Source organism: Acomys minous (genome assembly GCF_964271855.1).
Source record: "Acomys minous genome assembly, chromosome: 5".
NCBI classification, from domain to species: Eukaryota; Metazoa; Chordata; class Mammalia; order Rodentia; family Muridae; genus Acomys; species Acomys minous.
The window spans coordinates 110,108-128,618 of NC_140494.1; the positions used below are offsets into that span (position 1 = coordinate 110,108).

At 42.0% G+C, this 18,511-nt stretch overlaps 1 pseudogene across 1 annotated transcript; it reads left to right on the top strand.

Annotated features, from left to right (window-relative positions):
- Nucleotides 1–6,048: 6,048 nt before the first annotated feature.
- On the top strand, nucleotides 6,049–7,979 carry LOC311597524 (annotated as a pseudogene). Its single transcript has 3 exons — nucleotides 6,049–6,295; nucleotides 6,901–6,998; nucleotides 7,886–7,979. The product of its transcript is annotated as an uncharacterized misc_RNA (transcript).
- Nucleotides 7,980–18,511: the final 10,532 nt, after the last annotated feature.

An 18,511-nucleotide genomic window follows, 5' to 3' on the forward strand; every position in this document is an offset into this window, starting at 1 on the left:
ATACGTGCCTACATAAGAAATTGGAAAGATCTGCTACTACCAAGCTAACAGCAAACCTGAAAGCTCTAGAACAAAAATAACTAATTAGACAAAAGAATGCTAGACTGAAAGAAATAATCATATTCCCTGCTGAAACCAATGAAGTAGAAGCAAAGAGAACACTACAAGAATCAATGAATCCAACAGTTGGTTCTTTGAGAAAACGAACAAGATAGACAAATCCTTATGCACACTAACTAAAATGTAGGGAAACAATATCAAACTTCATACAATCAGAGGAAAAAGAGACATAACAAAAGACGCTGAGGAAATCCAGAGTATCATGAGGACATACTTAAAATCCTGTTCTTCACCAAACTAGAAATTTTTAGTAGAATGAATCATTTTCAGGATAAGTACCACTTAGGTACTTAAATCAAGAGCAGATAAACAAATTAAATAAACCTATAACTAGTAGTGAAATAGATGCAGTCATTAAAACTCTACCAAACAAAAAGTCCAGGCCTAGAATGATTTAGCACAGAATTCAACCAGATTGTTAATGAAGAGTTAATGCTAATGCTCCTTAAATTATTGCAGAAATTGGAAACCGAGGGAACATTGCCCATTTCATCTTATGAGGCCAGGGTTACCTGGACACCCAAACACATGAACACACAGTAAAGCAAAAGAATTATACACTAATTTCTCATATGGACATGGGTATTAACATATGCAATAAATACTTGCAAAACATTTTTTCCTCTTTATTAATTCATTCAATTACATCTCAATTGTTATCCCATCCCTTGTATCCTCCCATTCTTCCCTCCCTTCTGCTTTCCCGCTACTCCCCTCCCCTATGACTGTGACTGAGGGGGACCTCCTCCCCCTGTATATGCTTATAGGGTATCAAGTCTCTTCTTGGTAGCCTGCTATCCTTCCTCTTAGTGCCAGCAGGTCTCCCCATCAAGGGGATGTGATCAAATATGGGGTACTAGAGTTCGTATGAGAGTCAGATGCCACTCTCCACTCAACTGTAGAGAATGTCCCGTCCATTGGCTAGATCTGGGTCGGGGTTCGATGTTTACTGCATGTATAGTCCTTGGCTGGTGCCATAGTTTGAGCAGGACCCCTGGGCCCAAATCCACCTGTCATAATGTTCTTCTTGTAGGTTTCTAGGACCCTCTGGATCCTTCTATTTTCCCATTCTCCCATGTTTCTCTCACCTAAAGTCCCAATAGGATGTCCTCCCCTCTATCCCTGTTTCCTGATAAGTGAAGACTTTCATGGGACATGCCCCTTGGGCTAGTGTCCAGATATAAGTGAGTTAAGTGAGTATATACCATTTGACTCTTTCTGTTTCTTGGTTAATTCGCTCATTATGATCATTTCTAGTTCAGTCCATTTGTCCACACATTTTGGGAATTCCTTTTTTTTTTAATAGCTGAGTAGTGTCCCATAGTGTAAATGTACCACAGTTTCTTTATCCATTCTTCTACTGAGGAACACTTAGGCTGTTTCCATGTTCTTGCTATTATGAATAAGGCCACTATGAACATCGTTGAGTACATGTTCCTGTTATGTGCTGAAGCTTCTTCTGGGTATATTCTGAAGAGTGGAATAGCTAGGTCTTGAGGAAGCCCTATTACCCATTTTCTGAGCTAGCACCAGATAGATTTCCAAAGTGGTTGTCCTAGTTTGCATTCCCACCAGCAATGAAGAAGTGTTCCTCTTTCTCCACATCCTCGCTAGCATGTGGTGTCACTTGAATGGCAAAACATATTTTAAAAAACATATCTAAAAGATCATCCATCACAATCGAGTAGGCTTCATCCCAGAGATGCAAGGACGGTTCAATATATGAATAACAATAAATGTAATCCACCATATAAAAATGATAAAAAGATTAACCACAGGATCTTCTCATTTGATGCAGAAAAGGCCTTTGCAAAATACACACCCCCACATTATAACAACATCTCTCCAAGAGAATTAGAGATTTAAGGTATATATCTCAATGTAACAAAAGCAAATTATGTCAAGGCTATATCCAACAATCAATTAAGTGGAGAGGAAATTCAAAGCAATTTCACTAACTTCTGAAACAATACAAGGTTGCTTTATCTCTCCGTGAATATTCAATATACAACATGATGTTTTAGCTAGAACAAAAAGACAACTGAAGATTAAGTGGATACGACCAGGAAAGAAGTAATCAATGTGTCATTTTTTGCAGATGATATGATAGTATCTATAAGTGACCCTAATAATTTTACTTTCAGCACAGTAGCTATATAAAAGATTAATTCATAAAAATCAGTGCCTCTCTGATATACCAATAACAAAGGGACAGAGATAGAACTTAGGGAAATAATACTTTTCACAGTAGCCTCAAGTAAAATAAAATACCTTCAGAAAACACTAACCAAGCTAGTGAAAGACTTGTATGATAAAACCTTCAAGTCTCTGCAGAAGATGGAGGTCCCCCTCAGTCACAGTCATAGGGGAGGGGAGTAGGGAGAAAGCAGGAGGGAGGGAAGAATGGGAGGATACAAAGGATGGGATAACTATTGAGATGTAATTAATTAATTAATTAATTAAAAAAATTAAAAAAGAAATAATAGATGTCTCAGCATATCCAATATCATCTGATACTATAAAGCTATAGTAATAAAACTTGCATGAAAGCAGCACAAAAAATAAATTGATCAATAAAAATCAATCTTAAGGCTCACACATAAATCCAAACACATATGGGCACATGATTTTGGTAAAGAGGCAGAAATATAGACACTGGGGGTGGGGGACACCATCATCAACAGACAAGGCTGGTCAAATTGGATGTCTGCATGTAGCAAAATACAAATAGATCCACACCTACTGTAGGCTCAATTTTTTTAGCAAATATATTTTATTACAAACTAATTGAGAATACCTCACTTATAACCCAACTAACCTAAACAACAGGAAAATAAGATTAAAGAATACAATAATGAAACCGTAAGGATATCAGTTCCGAGAAACGATTCTCCTGGCATAATCAGCAGGATTTCTTCTGCTGGAACCTGGAGCAACCAGAACCCGGAACCTCAGCTGGAGCCCAGAGCCCTGAAGCCTTCCCTCGAGCATTTCTCTCTAGGAGCATCTCCAAGTGGAGTGATGAACAGCCAAAACTATCCCAAGTCTCCAAAGGCCCCACTCCTTGTTTTTGGCTCATTTTTATATCTCCTCTCAGAATTTGTTCAAGGACGTTTTTCAGCTGGTTAATAACCTATCTCCCCCACATGGTGGTTCAACTTCTAAGGGGATAAACATCACCTGCTCTCTCACAAGTATTTTCTCATCCCCCACTTGTGATCTAAACAAAAAACATGTTTATCTCTCCTTTACCTGCTACCATGCACAAAACAAGCCCAAGTAAGCTCAGACCTTAACATAAAAACAGATACAATACACTGTACCTAAGAAAGGGGAAACTGGAGGATATCACTCAGTACATAGTCACAGGAGACAACATTCTAAACAGAACATCTAGTCATGGGAATTAAGACCAAGAATTCATTGTTTTTTAATATTTTAAATTCTTTAAATATACATTTATATTATTACACATATATAAACTAAATACAGCAAGAAGAACCATGAAACAATCAACAATTATGTAAATGTTACACTCATAGTGGTTTTGGCTATTTGTAGTTGGCAACCTTGAAGAAAACACAATCTCCTAGGCTAAAAGACATGGGAAAAGGCTCTACCATAACATGTTTACACACTTTCAGCAACTCATACCTCAGACTTCATGGCTGCTGCTGGTCTCCTGGCATCTTGTCCACCCAATCCTGTCTTTTAACTCAGAATCGGACCTTCTGATTGGCTACTGCCTGACTTGTGATGCCATTCTCCCTCCCACCCTACCAGCACCTGGTAGAATCTTGAGTTTTCCATGGTGTTGCCTATAAACAAATTTGGATCATGACAGGTCACCTATGTCCAGTGACCCTGAGCTCTCTCTGATACTGGCAAGAGATGGTAGTGGTCTGGCAATCAGACAAAGACAACTATTTATCCTGCTTGATTGTAACCTGGATTACTGTTGCTACACCTCAGACATACACGGACAATGTCAGGTAATGAAAAAAAAATTGAAAAATATTTTGTTCTATTGATAGTGTCCTTTACCTTACAGAAGCTTTTCTGTTTCAGTAGATACCGTGGATTCATTGTTGACCTTAAAGCCTGAGCTATTGGTGTTCTGTTCAGGAAGTGTCTTCTGTGCCAATGAGTTCAAGGCTCTTTCTTATGTTTTCTTTTAACAGATTTAGAGTATTTTGTTTTATATTGAGTCTTTTAATCCACCATAGTCCCTCTCTATCCAACACGGTCTGCCATCTGCCAGCTTTCTCCATGCCCCAGCACCCCAAGGGCCAAATCGAGGATACAGCCTGGTACCTTCTTGCGGGGGGGGGGGGGAAGCAACATCTATTATTATGACCACAATAGCCTTGGTACTCTATTACCTGGTGAACTGGGCCACAACCTGCCTGCCTACAGCTCTGTGGCCTACTCTGGGCGTCAGGCCTCTGCCCTGAAAATAGAGATGGTGATGGGACAAAAGGAGATTCACACAACAAATGTCCAAACACAACTTTCCACCTCTGCCTTCTCCTATTCCACACCTGCTCAAGCCATGACAGACACAAGTCTCCAAGGTGAGTAAAGAGCTAAGAGGGGAAGGAGGGGGATCAACACTCCAAGGAGACTCAGCTACAACATTCAGTAGTGGGCACTCAACACAGAGGGAGAATGCGTGTCCTGACAGGTTATTCCAGTGCTAGCTTCCATCCCCATCATCAGACTCTATAATGAGAGAGAATGCAGAGCCATAGTATGTGGCATACATCATGCATCAAGTGATGCCCAAGGAGCTCACCACAGTCACACATGTCACTACTACCAAAGGGGAAGGCAACAGAGGAGCACACATCAAGGGAATTGGGTAACCTACCCATGGTGGCTATGCACATACCACACAAGCAAAAAGTGACACCAAAACATGTGAGAAAACATGACCTGGCATCCTAACCAGAAATGGAGCAGGCATCATCTGCCTGTGGACAGAAGTGCTGTCAGTCCTGCTCAAGCAGAACATATAGGAATGCCTTCAGCACAGCAGAGTGCTGTGGTGCTATGAAAGAAGGGTAGGGGAGTATCTCACTTAACTGTCTTCTTACTTGACTCTTTTTCAGTGGAAATGGAGACTTCCCTGTGATGACCACAGTCAGGCCAGACATTCTGTCTGTGGCAGAGTCCAGAACTGTACAACAGCTGCACCCTGGTTTCCAAAATGAGGACACCACATGTTAGTGGGGACAGGTCCTTAACAGCTACTATCCCCAGACCATCATATTTCCTGGCCTTGTCTCAATCTCCAAGCATGAAAGAAACATAGAATAAAAACTTGAATGAGATTAAAGCTCATCTTTCAATGCCTCTTGATGCCTATAAGAGCACAAAAGAAAACAAAGACCCATCAGTCCTCCCTTTAGCACACCCTAATGTGCAGCAGCCTTTGCACTGCGCTGATGATGTGAGCCTAAGGGAGAAGGCTGCTTCTGATAATGGCAGCATGATAGGAAGCAACTTTAGTATGGAAAAGCAAGGGAAACTGGACAGTTTGATGATGTCCACCATCGACTTTGCAGACATCAAAACCCTAACCCTGAGATATTCACCTTCCACAATTATTCAACTCTCTCAGAGACATAGAACAAGTACAAGATCCCACAGAAACCAAATCTAAAGTCTCCACCATTACCTGGAGGCAGACCCAGCACATCTCGAGAGTTATTAGTGGGCCATCAGAGCAGGTGAGGAAAAAAAGACCATGAAGCCTTTGATGGAGCTCCTCAGGCCCACATCCTACACTGGGAACTGTGGAGGGAGGGGGATCTGTGGGCAGTGCTGGAGTCATTGACAAGGCTGTTGACAACAAGGCCAAGGACGGAGGGAAAAGCTCAGAAAGGGGAACCCAGGCCCAACACAGCTAGAGGACAGGAGCATGACATGACCAAGTGGACCAGAAAAAAACAACTCCAAGAAAACAGAGGAGCTAAAGCAGTCAAGGAGCAGAGTCAAGGCAGAAGAGAAGCCTACCATCCCCAAGGCCAAGAGGAAGAGGAATCCTGAGCTCAGCCACAACAGCTTTAAAACGCCTAGAACCTACCTTGGCATGCACAAGCTGGAGTCTGTGCAGGTCTTTCACGCACTGGGGAAGAAGAATAGGAAGAAAACTAGCACATGCTTCTCCTGGGCTCTGGGAACTTCCAGAAGCAACACATATCCTAGACCAGGCCCACCCACCATAGCCCTGCCGTATATGCCACCTGAGGGTCAAAGCCCTGACAAACCCTAGGCAAGTCACAGAGATCAGAGAGCAGTGAGCATATGCAGTGTCCAAACTCATACCAGTATAAACTGTCCCCACCTGGGAAGGTCAAGTTAGTACCTCTGCCTTTCCCAACCCTGGACAAGCTTCAAGCCATACGTGTTTCTAGAAAACCTCTCTCCCTGGCTGCAGGGAGGCCCACTGCAGCTTACCTTTCACAGCCTCATTCCCACTCAGCCTACCCCACTCAGGCCAGCACATCTTTGATTGCCTCTGCCAAGCCAGCTCTGGCCATTTCCACCCATGCCTCATGACCTAACCCATCCAGACTGTGCCTCCATCTACTGCATCAAGGCCTGCACCCAGCATAGCATCATCTCACACTTCACTCCATGGGAGAGCTTATTTCTGCTGCCAGGAACAAGGCACCATCACCTGCCAAACCTCAAACCCAGTGTCTGCTGCAAGACTTCAGACGCTAACCATTTCCATGGAGGAAAGTAGACATTCCAGGGCCAGTTATCTCATAGGCCATCACAAATGAGCAGAGGCCAGTGAGGAAGGCCATGAAAAGGAGGGCTCAACATGAGTGAGAAAATGCTGCCAAGAACCCCTCCCCTGGGAAACTGCAGCTTTTCCTTCAGAGGGGAAGGGAGCATCAACCCACCCACAAAAACTTTGACCACAAATTCACCCTGCCTACAAGATATGTGGGGATAAAAATAGAACAGAAATTAAGAGAATGTCCAACCTTTGCCTGGTTCAGCCTGAAACACACCCATGGAAGAAAGCCAGCCCCTATTAATCACACTCCATTACGCTTTCAGCCAGGAGCATAGCATAGCTGTCCCCTGAAAGGCTCCACACAGTAGTGGGTTGAAATAGATGCTGAGAGTCATAACCGTGTTGTTGGGAAGAGCAGGGAGTCTGGTGGAAGAGTGGAAGAGTAGTAGAAGGACAGAAGGGAGGGGACAAGAGGTGTACAAGAAGTACAACAGAGCCAACTGACTAGGGCCTAAGAGGCTTAAGGAGACTGAAAAAAAAACAACCAAGAACTGTGCATGGACCAGACCTAGGCCTCCTACATAGATGTAGCCAATGGGAAGATTGGTCTTCATGTGGGTCCCCTAGTAAGGGGAGTGGAGGATGTCTCTGACATGGACTCTGTTGACTACTTCTAATCTCTTCCAGCTGGTGGGGATACCTCACCAGACCACAGGGGAAGTGGATGCCCTGCCCTAAAGTAATTTGACGTGCTGTGGTGGGTTGGTAGATGGAGGGGCTCACTATTTATGAGGAGTTGGAGAGGGGCATAGGGTAAGAAGTTGGGAGGGTGGTGCCAAGAAGAGAGGAGGGAGGGGGTTGCTCTTCTACTTTTGTGAGAAACAGCATCAGGACTTACTGTGTTGTATCCAACCTGTGGATAGATTTTCATGGTGTAGCTAGTTTGACAATATCAAATTTTCTGTAAACACTTAATCATGTCCATTCTAACAAGAGGTATTTACTGTCCAGAGTCACCCATGTAGACAACATTAAGAAGGCCAGCATAAAAGATCCCAGCACCTATATCAAATTATCCTCACAGGGCAAGTTTGAGAAGGAGTAATGCAAAGCAATAGATTATTATTGAGGTGTTTGACATATCATTTACCATATGCAACTTTAATTTCAGATATGAGCACTGTCATGGGACCACTGTTCACAATTTATACTTTAGAAGTACTATGATGCAATTTGTATATCTTTTAACCTTGTTATTATTTTAATGTTTATATTTTCATATAAAGTCCCTTGAAGATATTTGCCATATAAAATAAAACTCAACAAACATTACATTAGTATTAAAGCAATTAAAATAATAAGCTTACATTAAAATTATTATCATTGATTTTATTTCTGATTGTACAATTCACTGAGCATGTTTTATTTTTATTGGTTTATTTTGTATACTGAGCACTGTAACTCTGTTACCAAGACCTGCACATTCCTTAGCACTCACCTCAACATAGCTTTGCCTACAATATCATGAATGTACATTAAATGTCTTTATAATCTATGTCCCACATAAGAGAGAAAGCATAAGAGGGCTGCAGAGTTACCTTGTGACATGGTAGGGTTTACTTATTACCCTCTCCTGACACATTTGCATTTCAGAATATGACACTGAAGAAAGCCTTCTGGTGACTCTGCCTGATGGAAGAACACTCCTCTCTGCTCTTGTGGTCCTGGGCCCTGCAGTTCCCTGGAACCACAGCTTGCTTTTCATGACACTGATAAGGACAGGGAATCTGGCATATTGTGGTGTTCCCTAGAATCACACCACTTAGAAATCTACCTGAGCATAGGCCAGTAGCTCAGTCACTGATACCTGAAGCCTACCTCCCATTTCAGTACAGTGGGACCCTGCCACCCCCACCCCCCCGTGCCGCAATACCCCTTTTTATGACATTTTCTACTATAGTGATCAGGAGAAAAATTAAAATCCCACCTCCCACTTCAGTACAGTGGGGCCCTGCCATCTCCCCTGCCATAATATCCCTTATTATGAACTTTTCTACTATAGTGATCAAGAGAAAAATTAAAATCCCAGCCTAGATTACACCAATAACTGTCATCATACACACACTAAGTACCAAAATCAATAATATCAATCAGTAACAATTTCCCTAATTGACTTCCATTCCCTCTGTCTAATTTCTACCTATTACAGGAAAATGACACTTGTACCTTCAATTCATGAGCTCATGGTCATATATAGTGCTCAGTGGTGAACACATACACTCTACAATGCAGAGACACTGCAGATATGACTATGTGTCTCCATGGAGATAACAAAGTTATTGGGTAGAAACTTCTTTCATAGAAAAGGAGGGGAGATACCTTCAAAATATATTTTAAAAATGAGCACAAGATAAAGTCAACCCCCTTGTATTCCTCAGAGGAGCCCTCTGTTGGACTCACTACAATCTACCTCTGCATCTTGTCCTCTGGGATGGATGGCCTCCTGCCCATCCATTGCCTTGAACAGCCACCAAGTCATGAACGGCATCTGCAACCACAGCTCTTTTCCTACTTTCTCTCTCCTTTTAATCTTGGTCTCACTTCTGAAGCCATCTGGCTTCGCTGAGGTGTTAAATCAAAATCCACCTGCAGTGCTACAGAGAAAGAAATCTAATCCTTGAGTCCTCAGTGCCTCCTCATAAGGACCAGTTGTGATCCTCAGAAGTACTGGGTAAATTTTATGTGTAACAGGCATGGGGGAAATCACTCCCTGAGTCTGGAAGAAGGCAGTAGTCCTGTTTCATTGAGGATGCTACACTGACACCTAGTGGTCAACTAAATTATCATTCTGAAGACCCCTGCAGCATTGCAGGCTAGCCTTTCTTCAAGCTGGACATTTCCAAGTCCAAGAAATCCAGAGAGAGAGAGAGAGAGAGAGAGAGAGAGAGAGAGAGAGAGAGAGAGAGAGAGAGAGAGAGAGAGAGAGAGAGAGAGAGAGAGAGAGATCTCGGGGCTGGCAGAAGATAATTGAGAGGATGAGGCAGGGAGATTACGCTTCAAGGCTAGCCTGGACAACCTACCCTGGGATAACAATGAAACACAAACAGGAGGGTAGGCTTTGAGCTCGGTAGCAGAACACTTGCCTGGTACATGTAAGCCACTAAGGTCATTTAACTTGTTATCAGACAACTAAGCAGGAAGTGTGCCTGGAACCTTGGGTGGAATTTTGCTTAGTAATTATTACTGTGCTACCTGTACACATGGAGATACCACCAGGGAGAACAAGAAGGACCATCTTTAGTTCTTTGTTCACCTATTTGATGTCTTCGGCATAGCATCTTATGGGTATTCTCTTCCACTTCTGGAATCTGTGACACCCACAGCTCTGACTTCTGCTCTTAACTGCACTTTCTATTTATCATGGTTCTCTTCTCTCCTCATGAACTCTGCAGCTTCTCATAGCGTTGTTCACTTCGGGTCTAACATGCAGTTTTGAGCACTAGTTCCCTAGCTGGTTGTGCTATTTGGGAAGGCTATGAAACCTTCAGGAAGCCCAGCCTTCCAGGCAGAAGTGGAGAGTTAGGAGTGGCCTTTAAAGTTATAGCTCAGACATGCTTCTGGCCACTCTTTCTTTCCTGGTCGGCCATGGCATGAGCAGCTATGGCCACACACTCCTGCTGTCACAGATGAAACACTCCGCCATGCCTGCCCTGCTGTGATACACTTCAGATCTCTGAACATGAGCTAAAATGAACCTCTTCTCCCAAATTCCTGTCAGGGATTGTGTCACAGCAGCAAGAAAGAAACTAAGGTGCTGGTGACATGGGTCAGTGATTGTGCTGGATAGATTTGTGTCAACTTGAAAAGTCATCTAAGGGCAGAGAATCTCAATTGAGAAAATGCCTCCAGAAAATTGAGCTTCCGGGGAAACTGCAGGGCATTTCCTTAATTAGTGATTGATGTGGGAAGGGCCAGTGTATTATAGGTGGGCCCACCCCTGGTAAGGTGGACTATAAGAAAACAGGCTGTTTTGCCCCATTGACATTTTTTCCCTCAGAGAAGCTCTTCGTTTCACGAGATCCCGTTTATTCATTGTTGATCTTACTGCCTGAGCTGTTGGGGGGTCTGTTCAGGGTATTGTCTTTTGCAACAATATCTTCACTTTCTCTTCTATTATATTTGGTGTATTTGGTTTTGTGTTGAGGTCTTTGATCCACTTGGACTTGATATTTGTGTAAGGTGACTAATATGGATCCATTTCCATTCTTCTACCAGCAGACTCAAGTCAGACCAGTACCATTTATTCAAAACACTTTCTTTTCTCCCCACTGTATGGTTTTTTTCTTCTTTGTTAAAAAAAAATCAAGTGTTCATTGGTGTATAAGTGTATTTCTGGATGTTTACCTCAATTACCATGATCAAATATAATGTTTTTTATTACTATTTTTTGTAGGACAAATTGAAATCAGGGATGGTGATACCTCCCAGATGTTCTTTTGTTTTACAGGGTTTTTTGGAATCCTGGGTGTAGGCTTTGCTGTTTAAAAATGTACTTTATTTGAGGTTTCTTAATGCTTATACCTACTTTCCAAGCCACTGACCCTAGGTAAGAGATAAAGAAGGTTACTAGGTACAGGGGATGTAGACCTTTTTAGAGACAGTTCCATGGGGCAATTCCAATCTTCATCAGGATTCCAGCTGTCCAGACAAACAGCAAACCATGGCACTGGAACAAATTAGCAGCAGCCTTCTCTAACTGTTCTCCAGAGTATTTCTCTCTAGGAGACCCCTCCTTCTCTCTCCCTCTCTCCCTCTCACCCTCCGTCTTCTCTCTCTCTCTCTCTCTCTCTCTCTCTCTCTCTCTCTGTCTCTCCTGCTGGCAAACACCAAGCCCCTGGCCCAAGAAAATTCTCAGCTGATAAAGATCACAGGCCTTCTCAAAAGCGTGTTATCAGCTGACAAAGATCATGCACCCTCTCAGGAGACTATTATCATCTGTGGAGAAACTAAATGCAGTTTCACATCCCACACTTGGGATCATAACAAAAACATGTTTACCTAACCTATATACCTGTTTTTTTTTTCATATGAAGTAGAGAACTGCTCTTTCAAGGTCTGACAAGAATTGTGTTGGAATTTTGATGAGAATTACATTGAATCTGCAGTTTTCTTTTTGTAAGATGGCCATCTTTACTATGTTGACCCTGCTGACCCATTAGCATGGGAGCTCTTTCCATCTTCTAACATCTTCTTCAGTTTCTTTCTTCAAAGACCTGAAGCTATAGATTTTCAGGACTTTCCCTTGTTTGGTTAGAGAAGAACCAAGATTTTTAAAAATATTATTTGTGGCCACTGTGAAGGGAATTGTTTTCCTAACTCCTTTCTCGTCCATTTATCATATTACAAAGGAAGTCTACTGGCTTTTTAATTAATTTTATATCCAGTCAACTTGCTGAAGGTGATTATCAGCTCTAGAAGTTCTCTGATAGAATTTTGGGGGTCAAAAAAAAGAATTTTGGGGGTCACTAAAATATACTCTCCTATCTTCTGTGAATAGAGATATCTTATCCTCTTCCTTTCTAATTTGTATCCTCTTGATCCGCTTTCATTGTCTTACAGCTATTGCCAGAACTTCAAGTACTATGTTGAATATATATGGAGAGAGTAGACAGTTGTTCCTGATTTTAGTGGAATGGTTTTAAGTTTCTCTTCATGTAATTTGATGTTGGCTTATTGGCTTGCTATATATTGCCTTTATTATATTTTGGTATAGGCCTTATATCCCTGATCCCTAAAAGACTTTTATCATGAAGGGAAGTTAGATTTTGTCAAAGGCTTTTTCAGCATCTAATGAGATGATCACTGTTTTTCTCTCAGTTTGTTTATATGGTGGATTTCATTGATGGATTTTCTATGGTGAAACATCCCTCAATGCTTAGGATGAAGCCTGCTTGATCATGGTAGATGATTTTTTAATGTGTTTTTGTTTTTATGTGTTCTTTGCAAGTATTTTTTTGAGTATTTTAGCACCAATGTTCATGAAGGTTATTGGTCTGAAATTCCCTTTCTTGATTGAATCATTGTGTGGTTTAGGTATTAGCGTGGCTGTAACTTCATAGAATGAGTTTTGCAATGTTCCTTCTGTTTCTATTTTGTGGAATATGTTAATGAGTATTGGTATTAGCTCTTCTTTGAAGGTCTGGTAGAATTCTGTGTTAAAACCATGTGGCCTTGGACTTTATTTTGGTTGGAGACACTTGATCACTACTTCTAATTCCTTAGGAGATATAGGGTATTGAGATGGTTAACATGATTTTGATCTAATTTTGCTTAGTAGAATCTATCAAGAAATCATCCATTTCATTTGTATTTCTACTTTTGTAGAGTGTAGGCTTTTGACAAAAGACCTAATGATTCTTTGTGCTTCATCGGTGTCTTTTCTTTTGTCCCCTCTTCATTTCTGATTGTGTTAATTTGAGTATTATCTCTCTGCCTTTTAGGTAGTTTGGCTAATGGTTTGTCTGTCTTTTTTATTTTTCTCAAAGAACCAGCTTTTACTTTCCTTGATTCTTAGAATTCATCTCTTTGTCTCTCACTCATTTATTTCATTGCTGATTTTTATTCTTTCTTTCCATCTACTCTTTTTTGGTGTGTTTGCCTCTTTTTGTTCTAGAGGTTTCAGGTGTGCTGTTGAGTTGCTAATATTAGATCTCTCCAATTTCTTTGTGAAGGCACTTCCACTCAGCAATGCTTTCATTGTGCCCCTAAGATTGGGTGTGTTATGCCTTCATTTTCATTGAGTTCTAGAAAGATTTTTACTTCTTTCTTTTTTGTTAATTTCTTTATTTCTTCATTGACCCAGTGGTCAGTGGGACCTCATGAAATTGAAAAGCTTCTGCAAGTCAAAGAACACAGCCTATAGACTGGGAAATGGTCTTTACCAACTCTATATCCAACAGAGGGCTGAAATCCAAAATATACACAGAACTCAAGAAATTAAACACCAAGAGACCAAATAACCCAATTATAAATGGGGTACAGAGCTAAACAGATAGTTCTCAACAGAGGAAGACAACCATACTACAATTCACAGACCCTAAGAAGCGAAGTAACAAGGAGGGCCCAAGAGAGGATGGATGAATCTCACTGAGAAGGGGAAACAGATTAGACAGAGGAAGTGTCTATTGAAGTGTAGGAACAGGATAGGAGAAGGAGCACTGGAGGAAAGAAATGGGGGTCGGGACTTGATATGGGAACAAAGGTGAGGGGTGCAGGCCAGAGGACAGGAACTTTGAAGAGGGAAGGGAATCCTTGGTCTGGGGCATCTCTGAGACAGGCTGGACACCTACAACATGGTAGGTTCCCGGGAGGACATGGGAGTGACTCTAGCTGAGACCCTTACTATAAGCAGATATGGAGATTGAAGAGGTCACCCTCTAACAAGACAGGGATCCTAAGAGAAGGAAGGGAACCCCAACACACCCACAAAAACTTTGACCCAAAAGTTAACCTGCCTACAAGATGTGAAGGGATAAAGATAGAGCAGAGATGGAAGGACTGTCCAAGCAATGTCTGGCACAATCTGAAACACAGCTCTGAAAGCAGTTGAGAACAGACACAGAGAACCACAGGCACACATTATAGAAAGAGAGTGTCTAAAATAGTAAGTCTCCTTCAAATGCCTGTTCCCACAATTGAGGGAATCACGGAGAAGAGGAGGTGGAAAAGCCTGTGGGAGCCAAAGGTCATGAAAGACAATAAGAAAACAAGTCTCTCTCAATCAACTCTACTAAGCTGGGCTCATAATCACTCTTAGAGATTGAGGCAGGAAGCACAGGGCCTACGTATGTCTGGATCAGGTCCTCTACACATATAGTAAACATTTATATGTTATTTGAGTTTAAAAACAAACTATTTTATGGGACTCTTACCTGTGAGAAGAAGAGAGTCTCTAACACTGGTGCCTCCACTGGGCATGCTTTTCTTCCCCATGAGTTAGCCACGTTCAATTTTGATATAATAATTTTGGTTTCATCTCATTCAATTGTATTTGGTTTTATGGAAGTTACCACTTGGAAGCCTGTTATATGCTAATGAATGACAGAACTAGATTGGAGACTGAGGGGAGGGAATCTGGGGATCTAGATACAGTAGAGGGAGGAAAAACTAAAATCAGAATATATTCCATGAGAAAATAAACTGTTCTCAAGAAAATGAAATGGAATTAAACAAATAAATATGCAAAATAAAAACAGGAATAATGAGATTATAAAACAAAATGCAAATCATGTTCTTTCAATCTCTCTGGCTATCTCTTTCTGTCTGTCTGTCTGTCTGTCTGTCTGTCTGTCTGTCTGTCTGTCTGTCTCTCTCTCTCTCTCTCTCTCTGTTCCTCCCACTCTCCACCTCCCTCTCTGTCTGTCATTCTGTCTTCTGGTTTCCCTCTCATTCCCTATAACTGACTCTCTCCCTGTCCACCTCTCTCTCATCTCATACTGAACCATTCCTCACACAGTCCTGATGATTGTCTACTCATTTTGTCTTTACAGTGCTACAGTAGGACAATATTTTGTACTAAACCTTGTATAACCAGAAGCCTAAATGAACCCTTCACCTTTCAGGCATTGCCTTGGCAAATGTGTCAACATTACTGGAAAAGTGACTAGTCAAGGAGGAATCAGGTATCATTTCAGGTGTCCTGTGACAAAGGACATTCTTACTGAAGAGATCTATCTGGCACTACACAACATTCAACAGTCACATGGAGGAACACTTGTAATGAGCTGGACATGCAATCCAATGCTATAGCACCAGTTCATTGTGAAAGCTTCTGTTGAAAGCTCTAACACCTCATGGGATTGGAAGAGGGCAGCTTAAGTATTTTTATGGCCTTTTGTAATAAAGACGAATGAACACTGTCGTATTAGTGCTTTGAGTGGCAGACACTCAGTCTATGAATCTGCCAGTGAGTGAGAGAATGTGGAGATACAAGACAAAACAAACTGACAAAAAAATGTACAAGATTTGCCTAATTTCTGCAAAATGCCAAACTTACTCCTGTCTGTGAGCATACATTGAGATGATGAAATGGCTGGTCTTTTTTTCACAAATAAACCAAAATAACACTACTGTTTCATATGACATAGCAACCTGTATGGTCCTATAGGCATGTGCCTTGGCATTCTCACTTTATTTTTGTGTCCTATAGGCACACATGGATTTATGTGAAATATGGCATCCACAAATGAGAGAAAGCATCAGTGTGCCTTCCTGACATGCAAGTATCTCCGGGATGATGTGTTGGCATGGAGTTTTTCAAATACATTCCCAGGAGTGGGATATTTGAGTTTTAGGGAAGGTCTATTTTTAATTTTTCTGAAAAACTTCCATACTGATTTCCATAGTGGTCGAGTTTTTACATTTCCCCCCAGCAATGTATACGTGTTCCTCAGATCCTTATCTCAAGTTTTCTTTTTTTATGCTGTCACTGGCTACCGTGTGGCTCAACTTGGAGACCGTTACCTCTTCTCCAAGTTGTATTTGTCTGTTTTGCAGATGGGGTTCTTCTTTTCCCCTAGTTTTTAGGGGCCTTGGCACTGAGCCTTGGGCATCCTAGTAGAGTCTTCTGTCCTATACTTACCAGCTGCACCTCACCTGGTCAATGTCAAATGTTTTTAAGTGCTATAGATATTTCTGTGTTTTATTTGGAGAGATGGTTAAATCCCTGGAAACTATTTCATTTTTTCCTATTTTTCTTTTGAGATTTCTCAGGCAGGACCAGTACATTTAACCAAGATATTCCCATTTCTGAGTTGTCTGATGCTCTGTGAGGGTAAATTGTTCACTCTGGCTGTGTAAGGCAGGAACTATTATCACTGGCCCTTTGGAAGCTTCAGTGCTCATTCCTTCTGAACCTTCCCGGGAACTTCTTGCCTTGCTGGCAGGTGTTATCCTTCCATGCTTCATTGACTGGACTCTGGAGAACTCTGTGAATGGCCAAAAATGTCTGTGTTCTCAATTCCTTTTTTGTAATTGGTTGTGCAAATTCTAGTGACTTTCTACTTTCCCACTGCGCTCCCTCGAAGTTTAGGGAGACAGCTGATCTTTCGTGTTTGTCACAGCTTTTTGTTGTTGTTGTTTTGTTGTTGTTTATTTTCTGCCTTTTGGTGATTGTTGTAGTTCTTTGCAGGGAACAAAGCCTTGAGCTCCACCTCTGCTTCTTGTAGTTTTTCAACCAGATGTCAGCTTTTTCAGTCTTGGAGCTGTGTATTCTCTTGAACTGGAATCTGAAGTCTGGAATATTTTCAAAGACAAATGCTGTAGTTCTTTGATAATTGTCTTCAGAAAGTTGGTTTTAAGAACAAACTTTAAAATGTAAAGGTAGGGGCTGGGGAGAGAGCTCAGTTTTAGAGCACTTGGCTAGCATATACAAAACACCAGGTTTAACCCTCAGCATCACAAGTGCCAAGTCTAGTGGTACATGTCTGTGATCCCAGCAATCAGGAGTTCAAGTTGGTTCAATAGCCAGCCTAGCCTAGCCTGGGCTCCATGTGATGGCATTCCTGAGGGGCGCAACCAACAACAACGTCTAAGGTTGTCTGGAGGCATTGCATTTGCTGATTGTGTAAGTTTTCCTGCAAAAAAGTAGAGGTCAAACCTCTAGGGAACTTGGCAGTTCTAGGAATACATACTTCTTCTTGCAACATGGCAGCAATTGGTAGCCTTGAGCCACCAACAGTCCTGACACACCTGTTGGCAATATTTACTAAATTGGGATATAACCTTTACTGGGGGCACCCACCCTCTCAGATGGCCTGGAGCAGGTGGCTAATACATGATTGACTTGAAGTTTCAGCCTTCTTGTCCCATGGCTCTGGCTTTGCTTCCTTGGGTGGCACAATTCGTGGGGGACAGCTAAGCAGGACTAGTGGATGAGAAGGCACACGTGCAGCACTGCAGGGGGACATGGAAATGTAAGGAAAAACTGGCCTCCAGTTGGCCATTGTCAGTTCTCTTAATTTATGACTGGCAGATGAGTGCTGGACACTTCCTGCTTTGGCTTGGCTCCTGACATTCTGATGAAGCTAGTTCAAGTCCTTTGCCTCAAGTCCTTCAGGTGAGGGTGGGAGGCAAGAAACAGGGTGTTCAGGGTTCTGTTTTGTTTTTGTTTTTTTTTTTCAGAGTTATTTACCTTTATGTATAGAGTACAAGAAGGAAAAGAGGATGGAACTGTGGGAGAGAGGTCTGAGGATTAGCAGAGGGAAAGAAGACTAGAGAGAGGAGGAAGGAGGAAAGCTGTAGAGGAAAAAAAAGGGGGGAAACAGAAAAGGAGGGAACAGGAAGTGGAGGAGAGGCAGAGAGGCAGAAAGAGAACTAAAGAAGAGGAGGAAAAGAGAAGGGAGAGAGACTGAGGGGAGGAAAAGGAAGAGGAGAGGGAGGGAGGGAGAAGGGTGGGGGAAAGACAAGGAGGGAGGGGAGGGAGAGAGGGAGAGAGGGAGAAGGGGAGAAGGGGAGAAGAGTGAGGGAGATTTTTCAGCTAACTCGTGGAGACATGGGAAACATGACTTTAGTGAGCGCCTTTAGAGGCCCTGTGTGACTGAGAGAGGTGGGAATAGTTTCACAGGCGCCCTCTCTCAC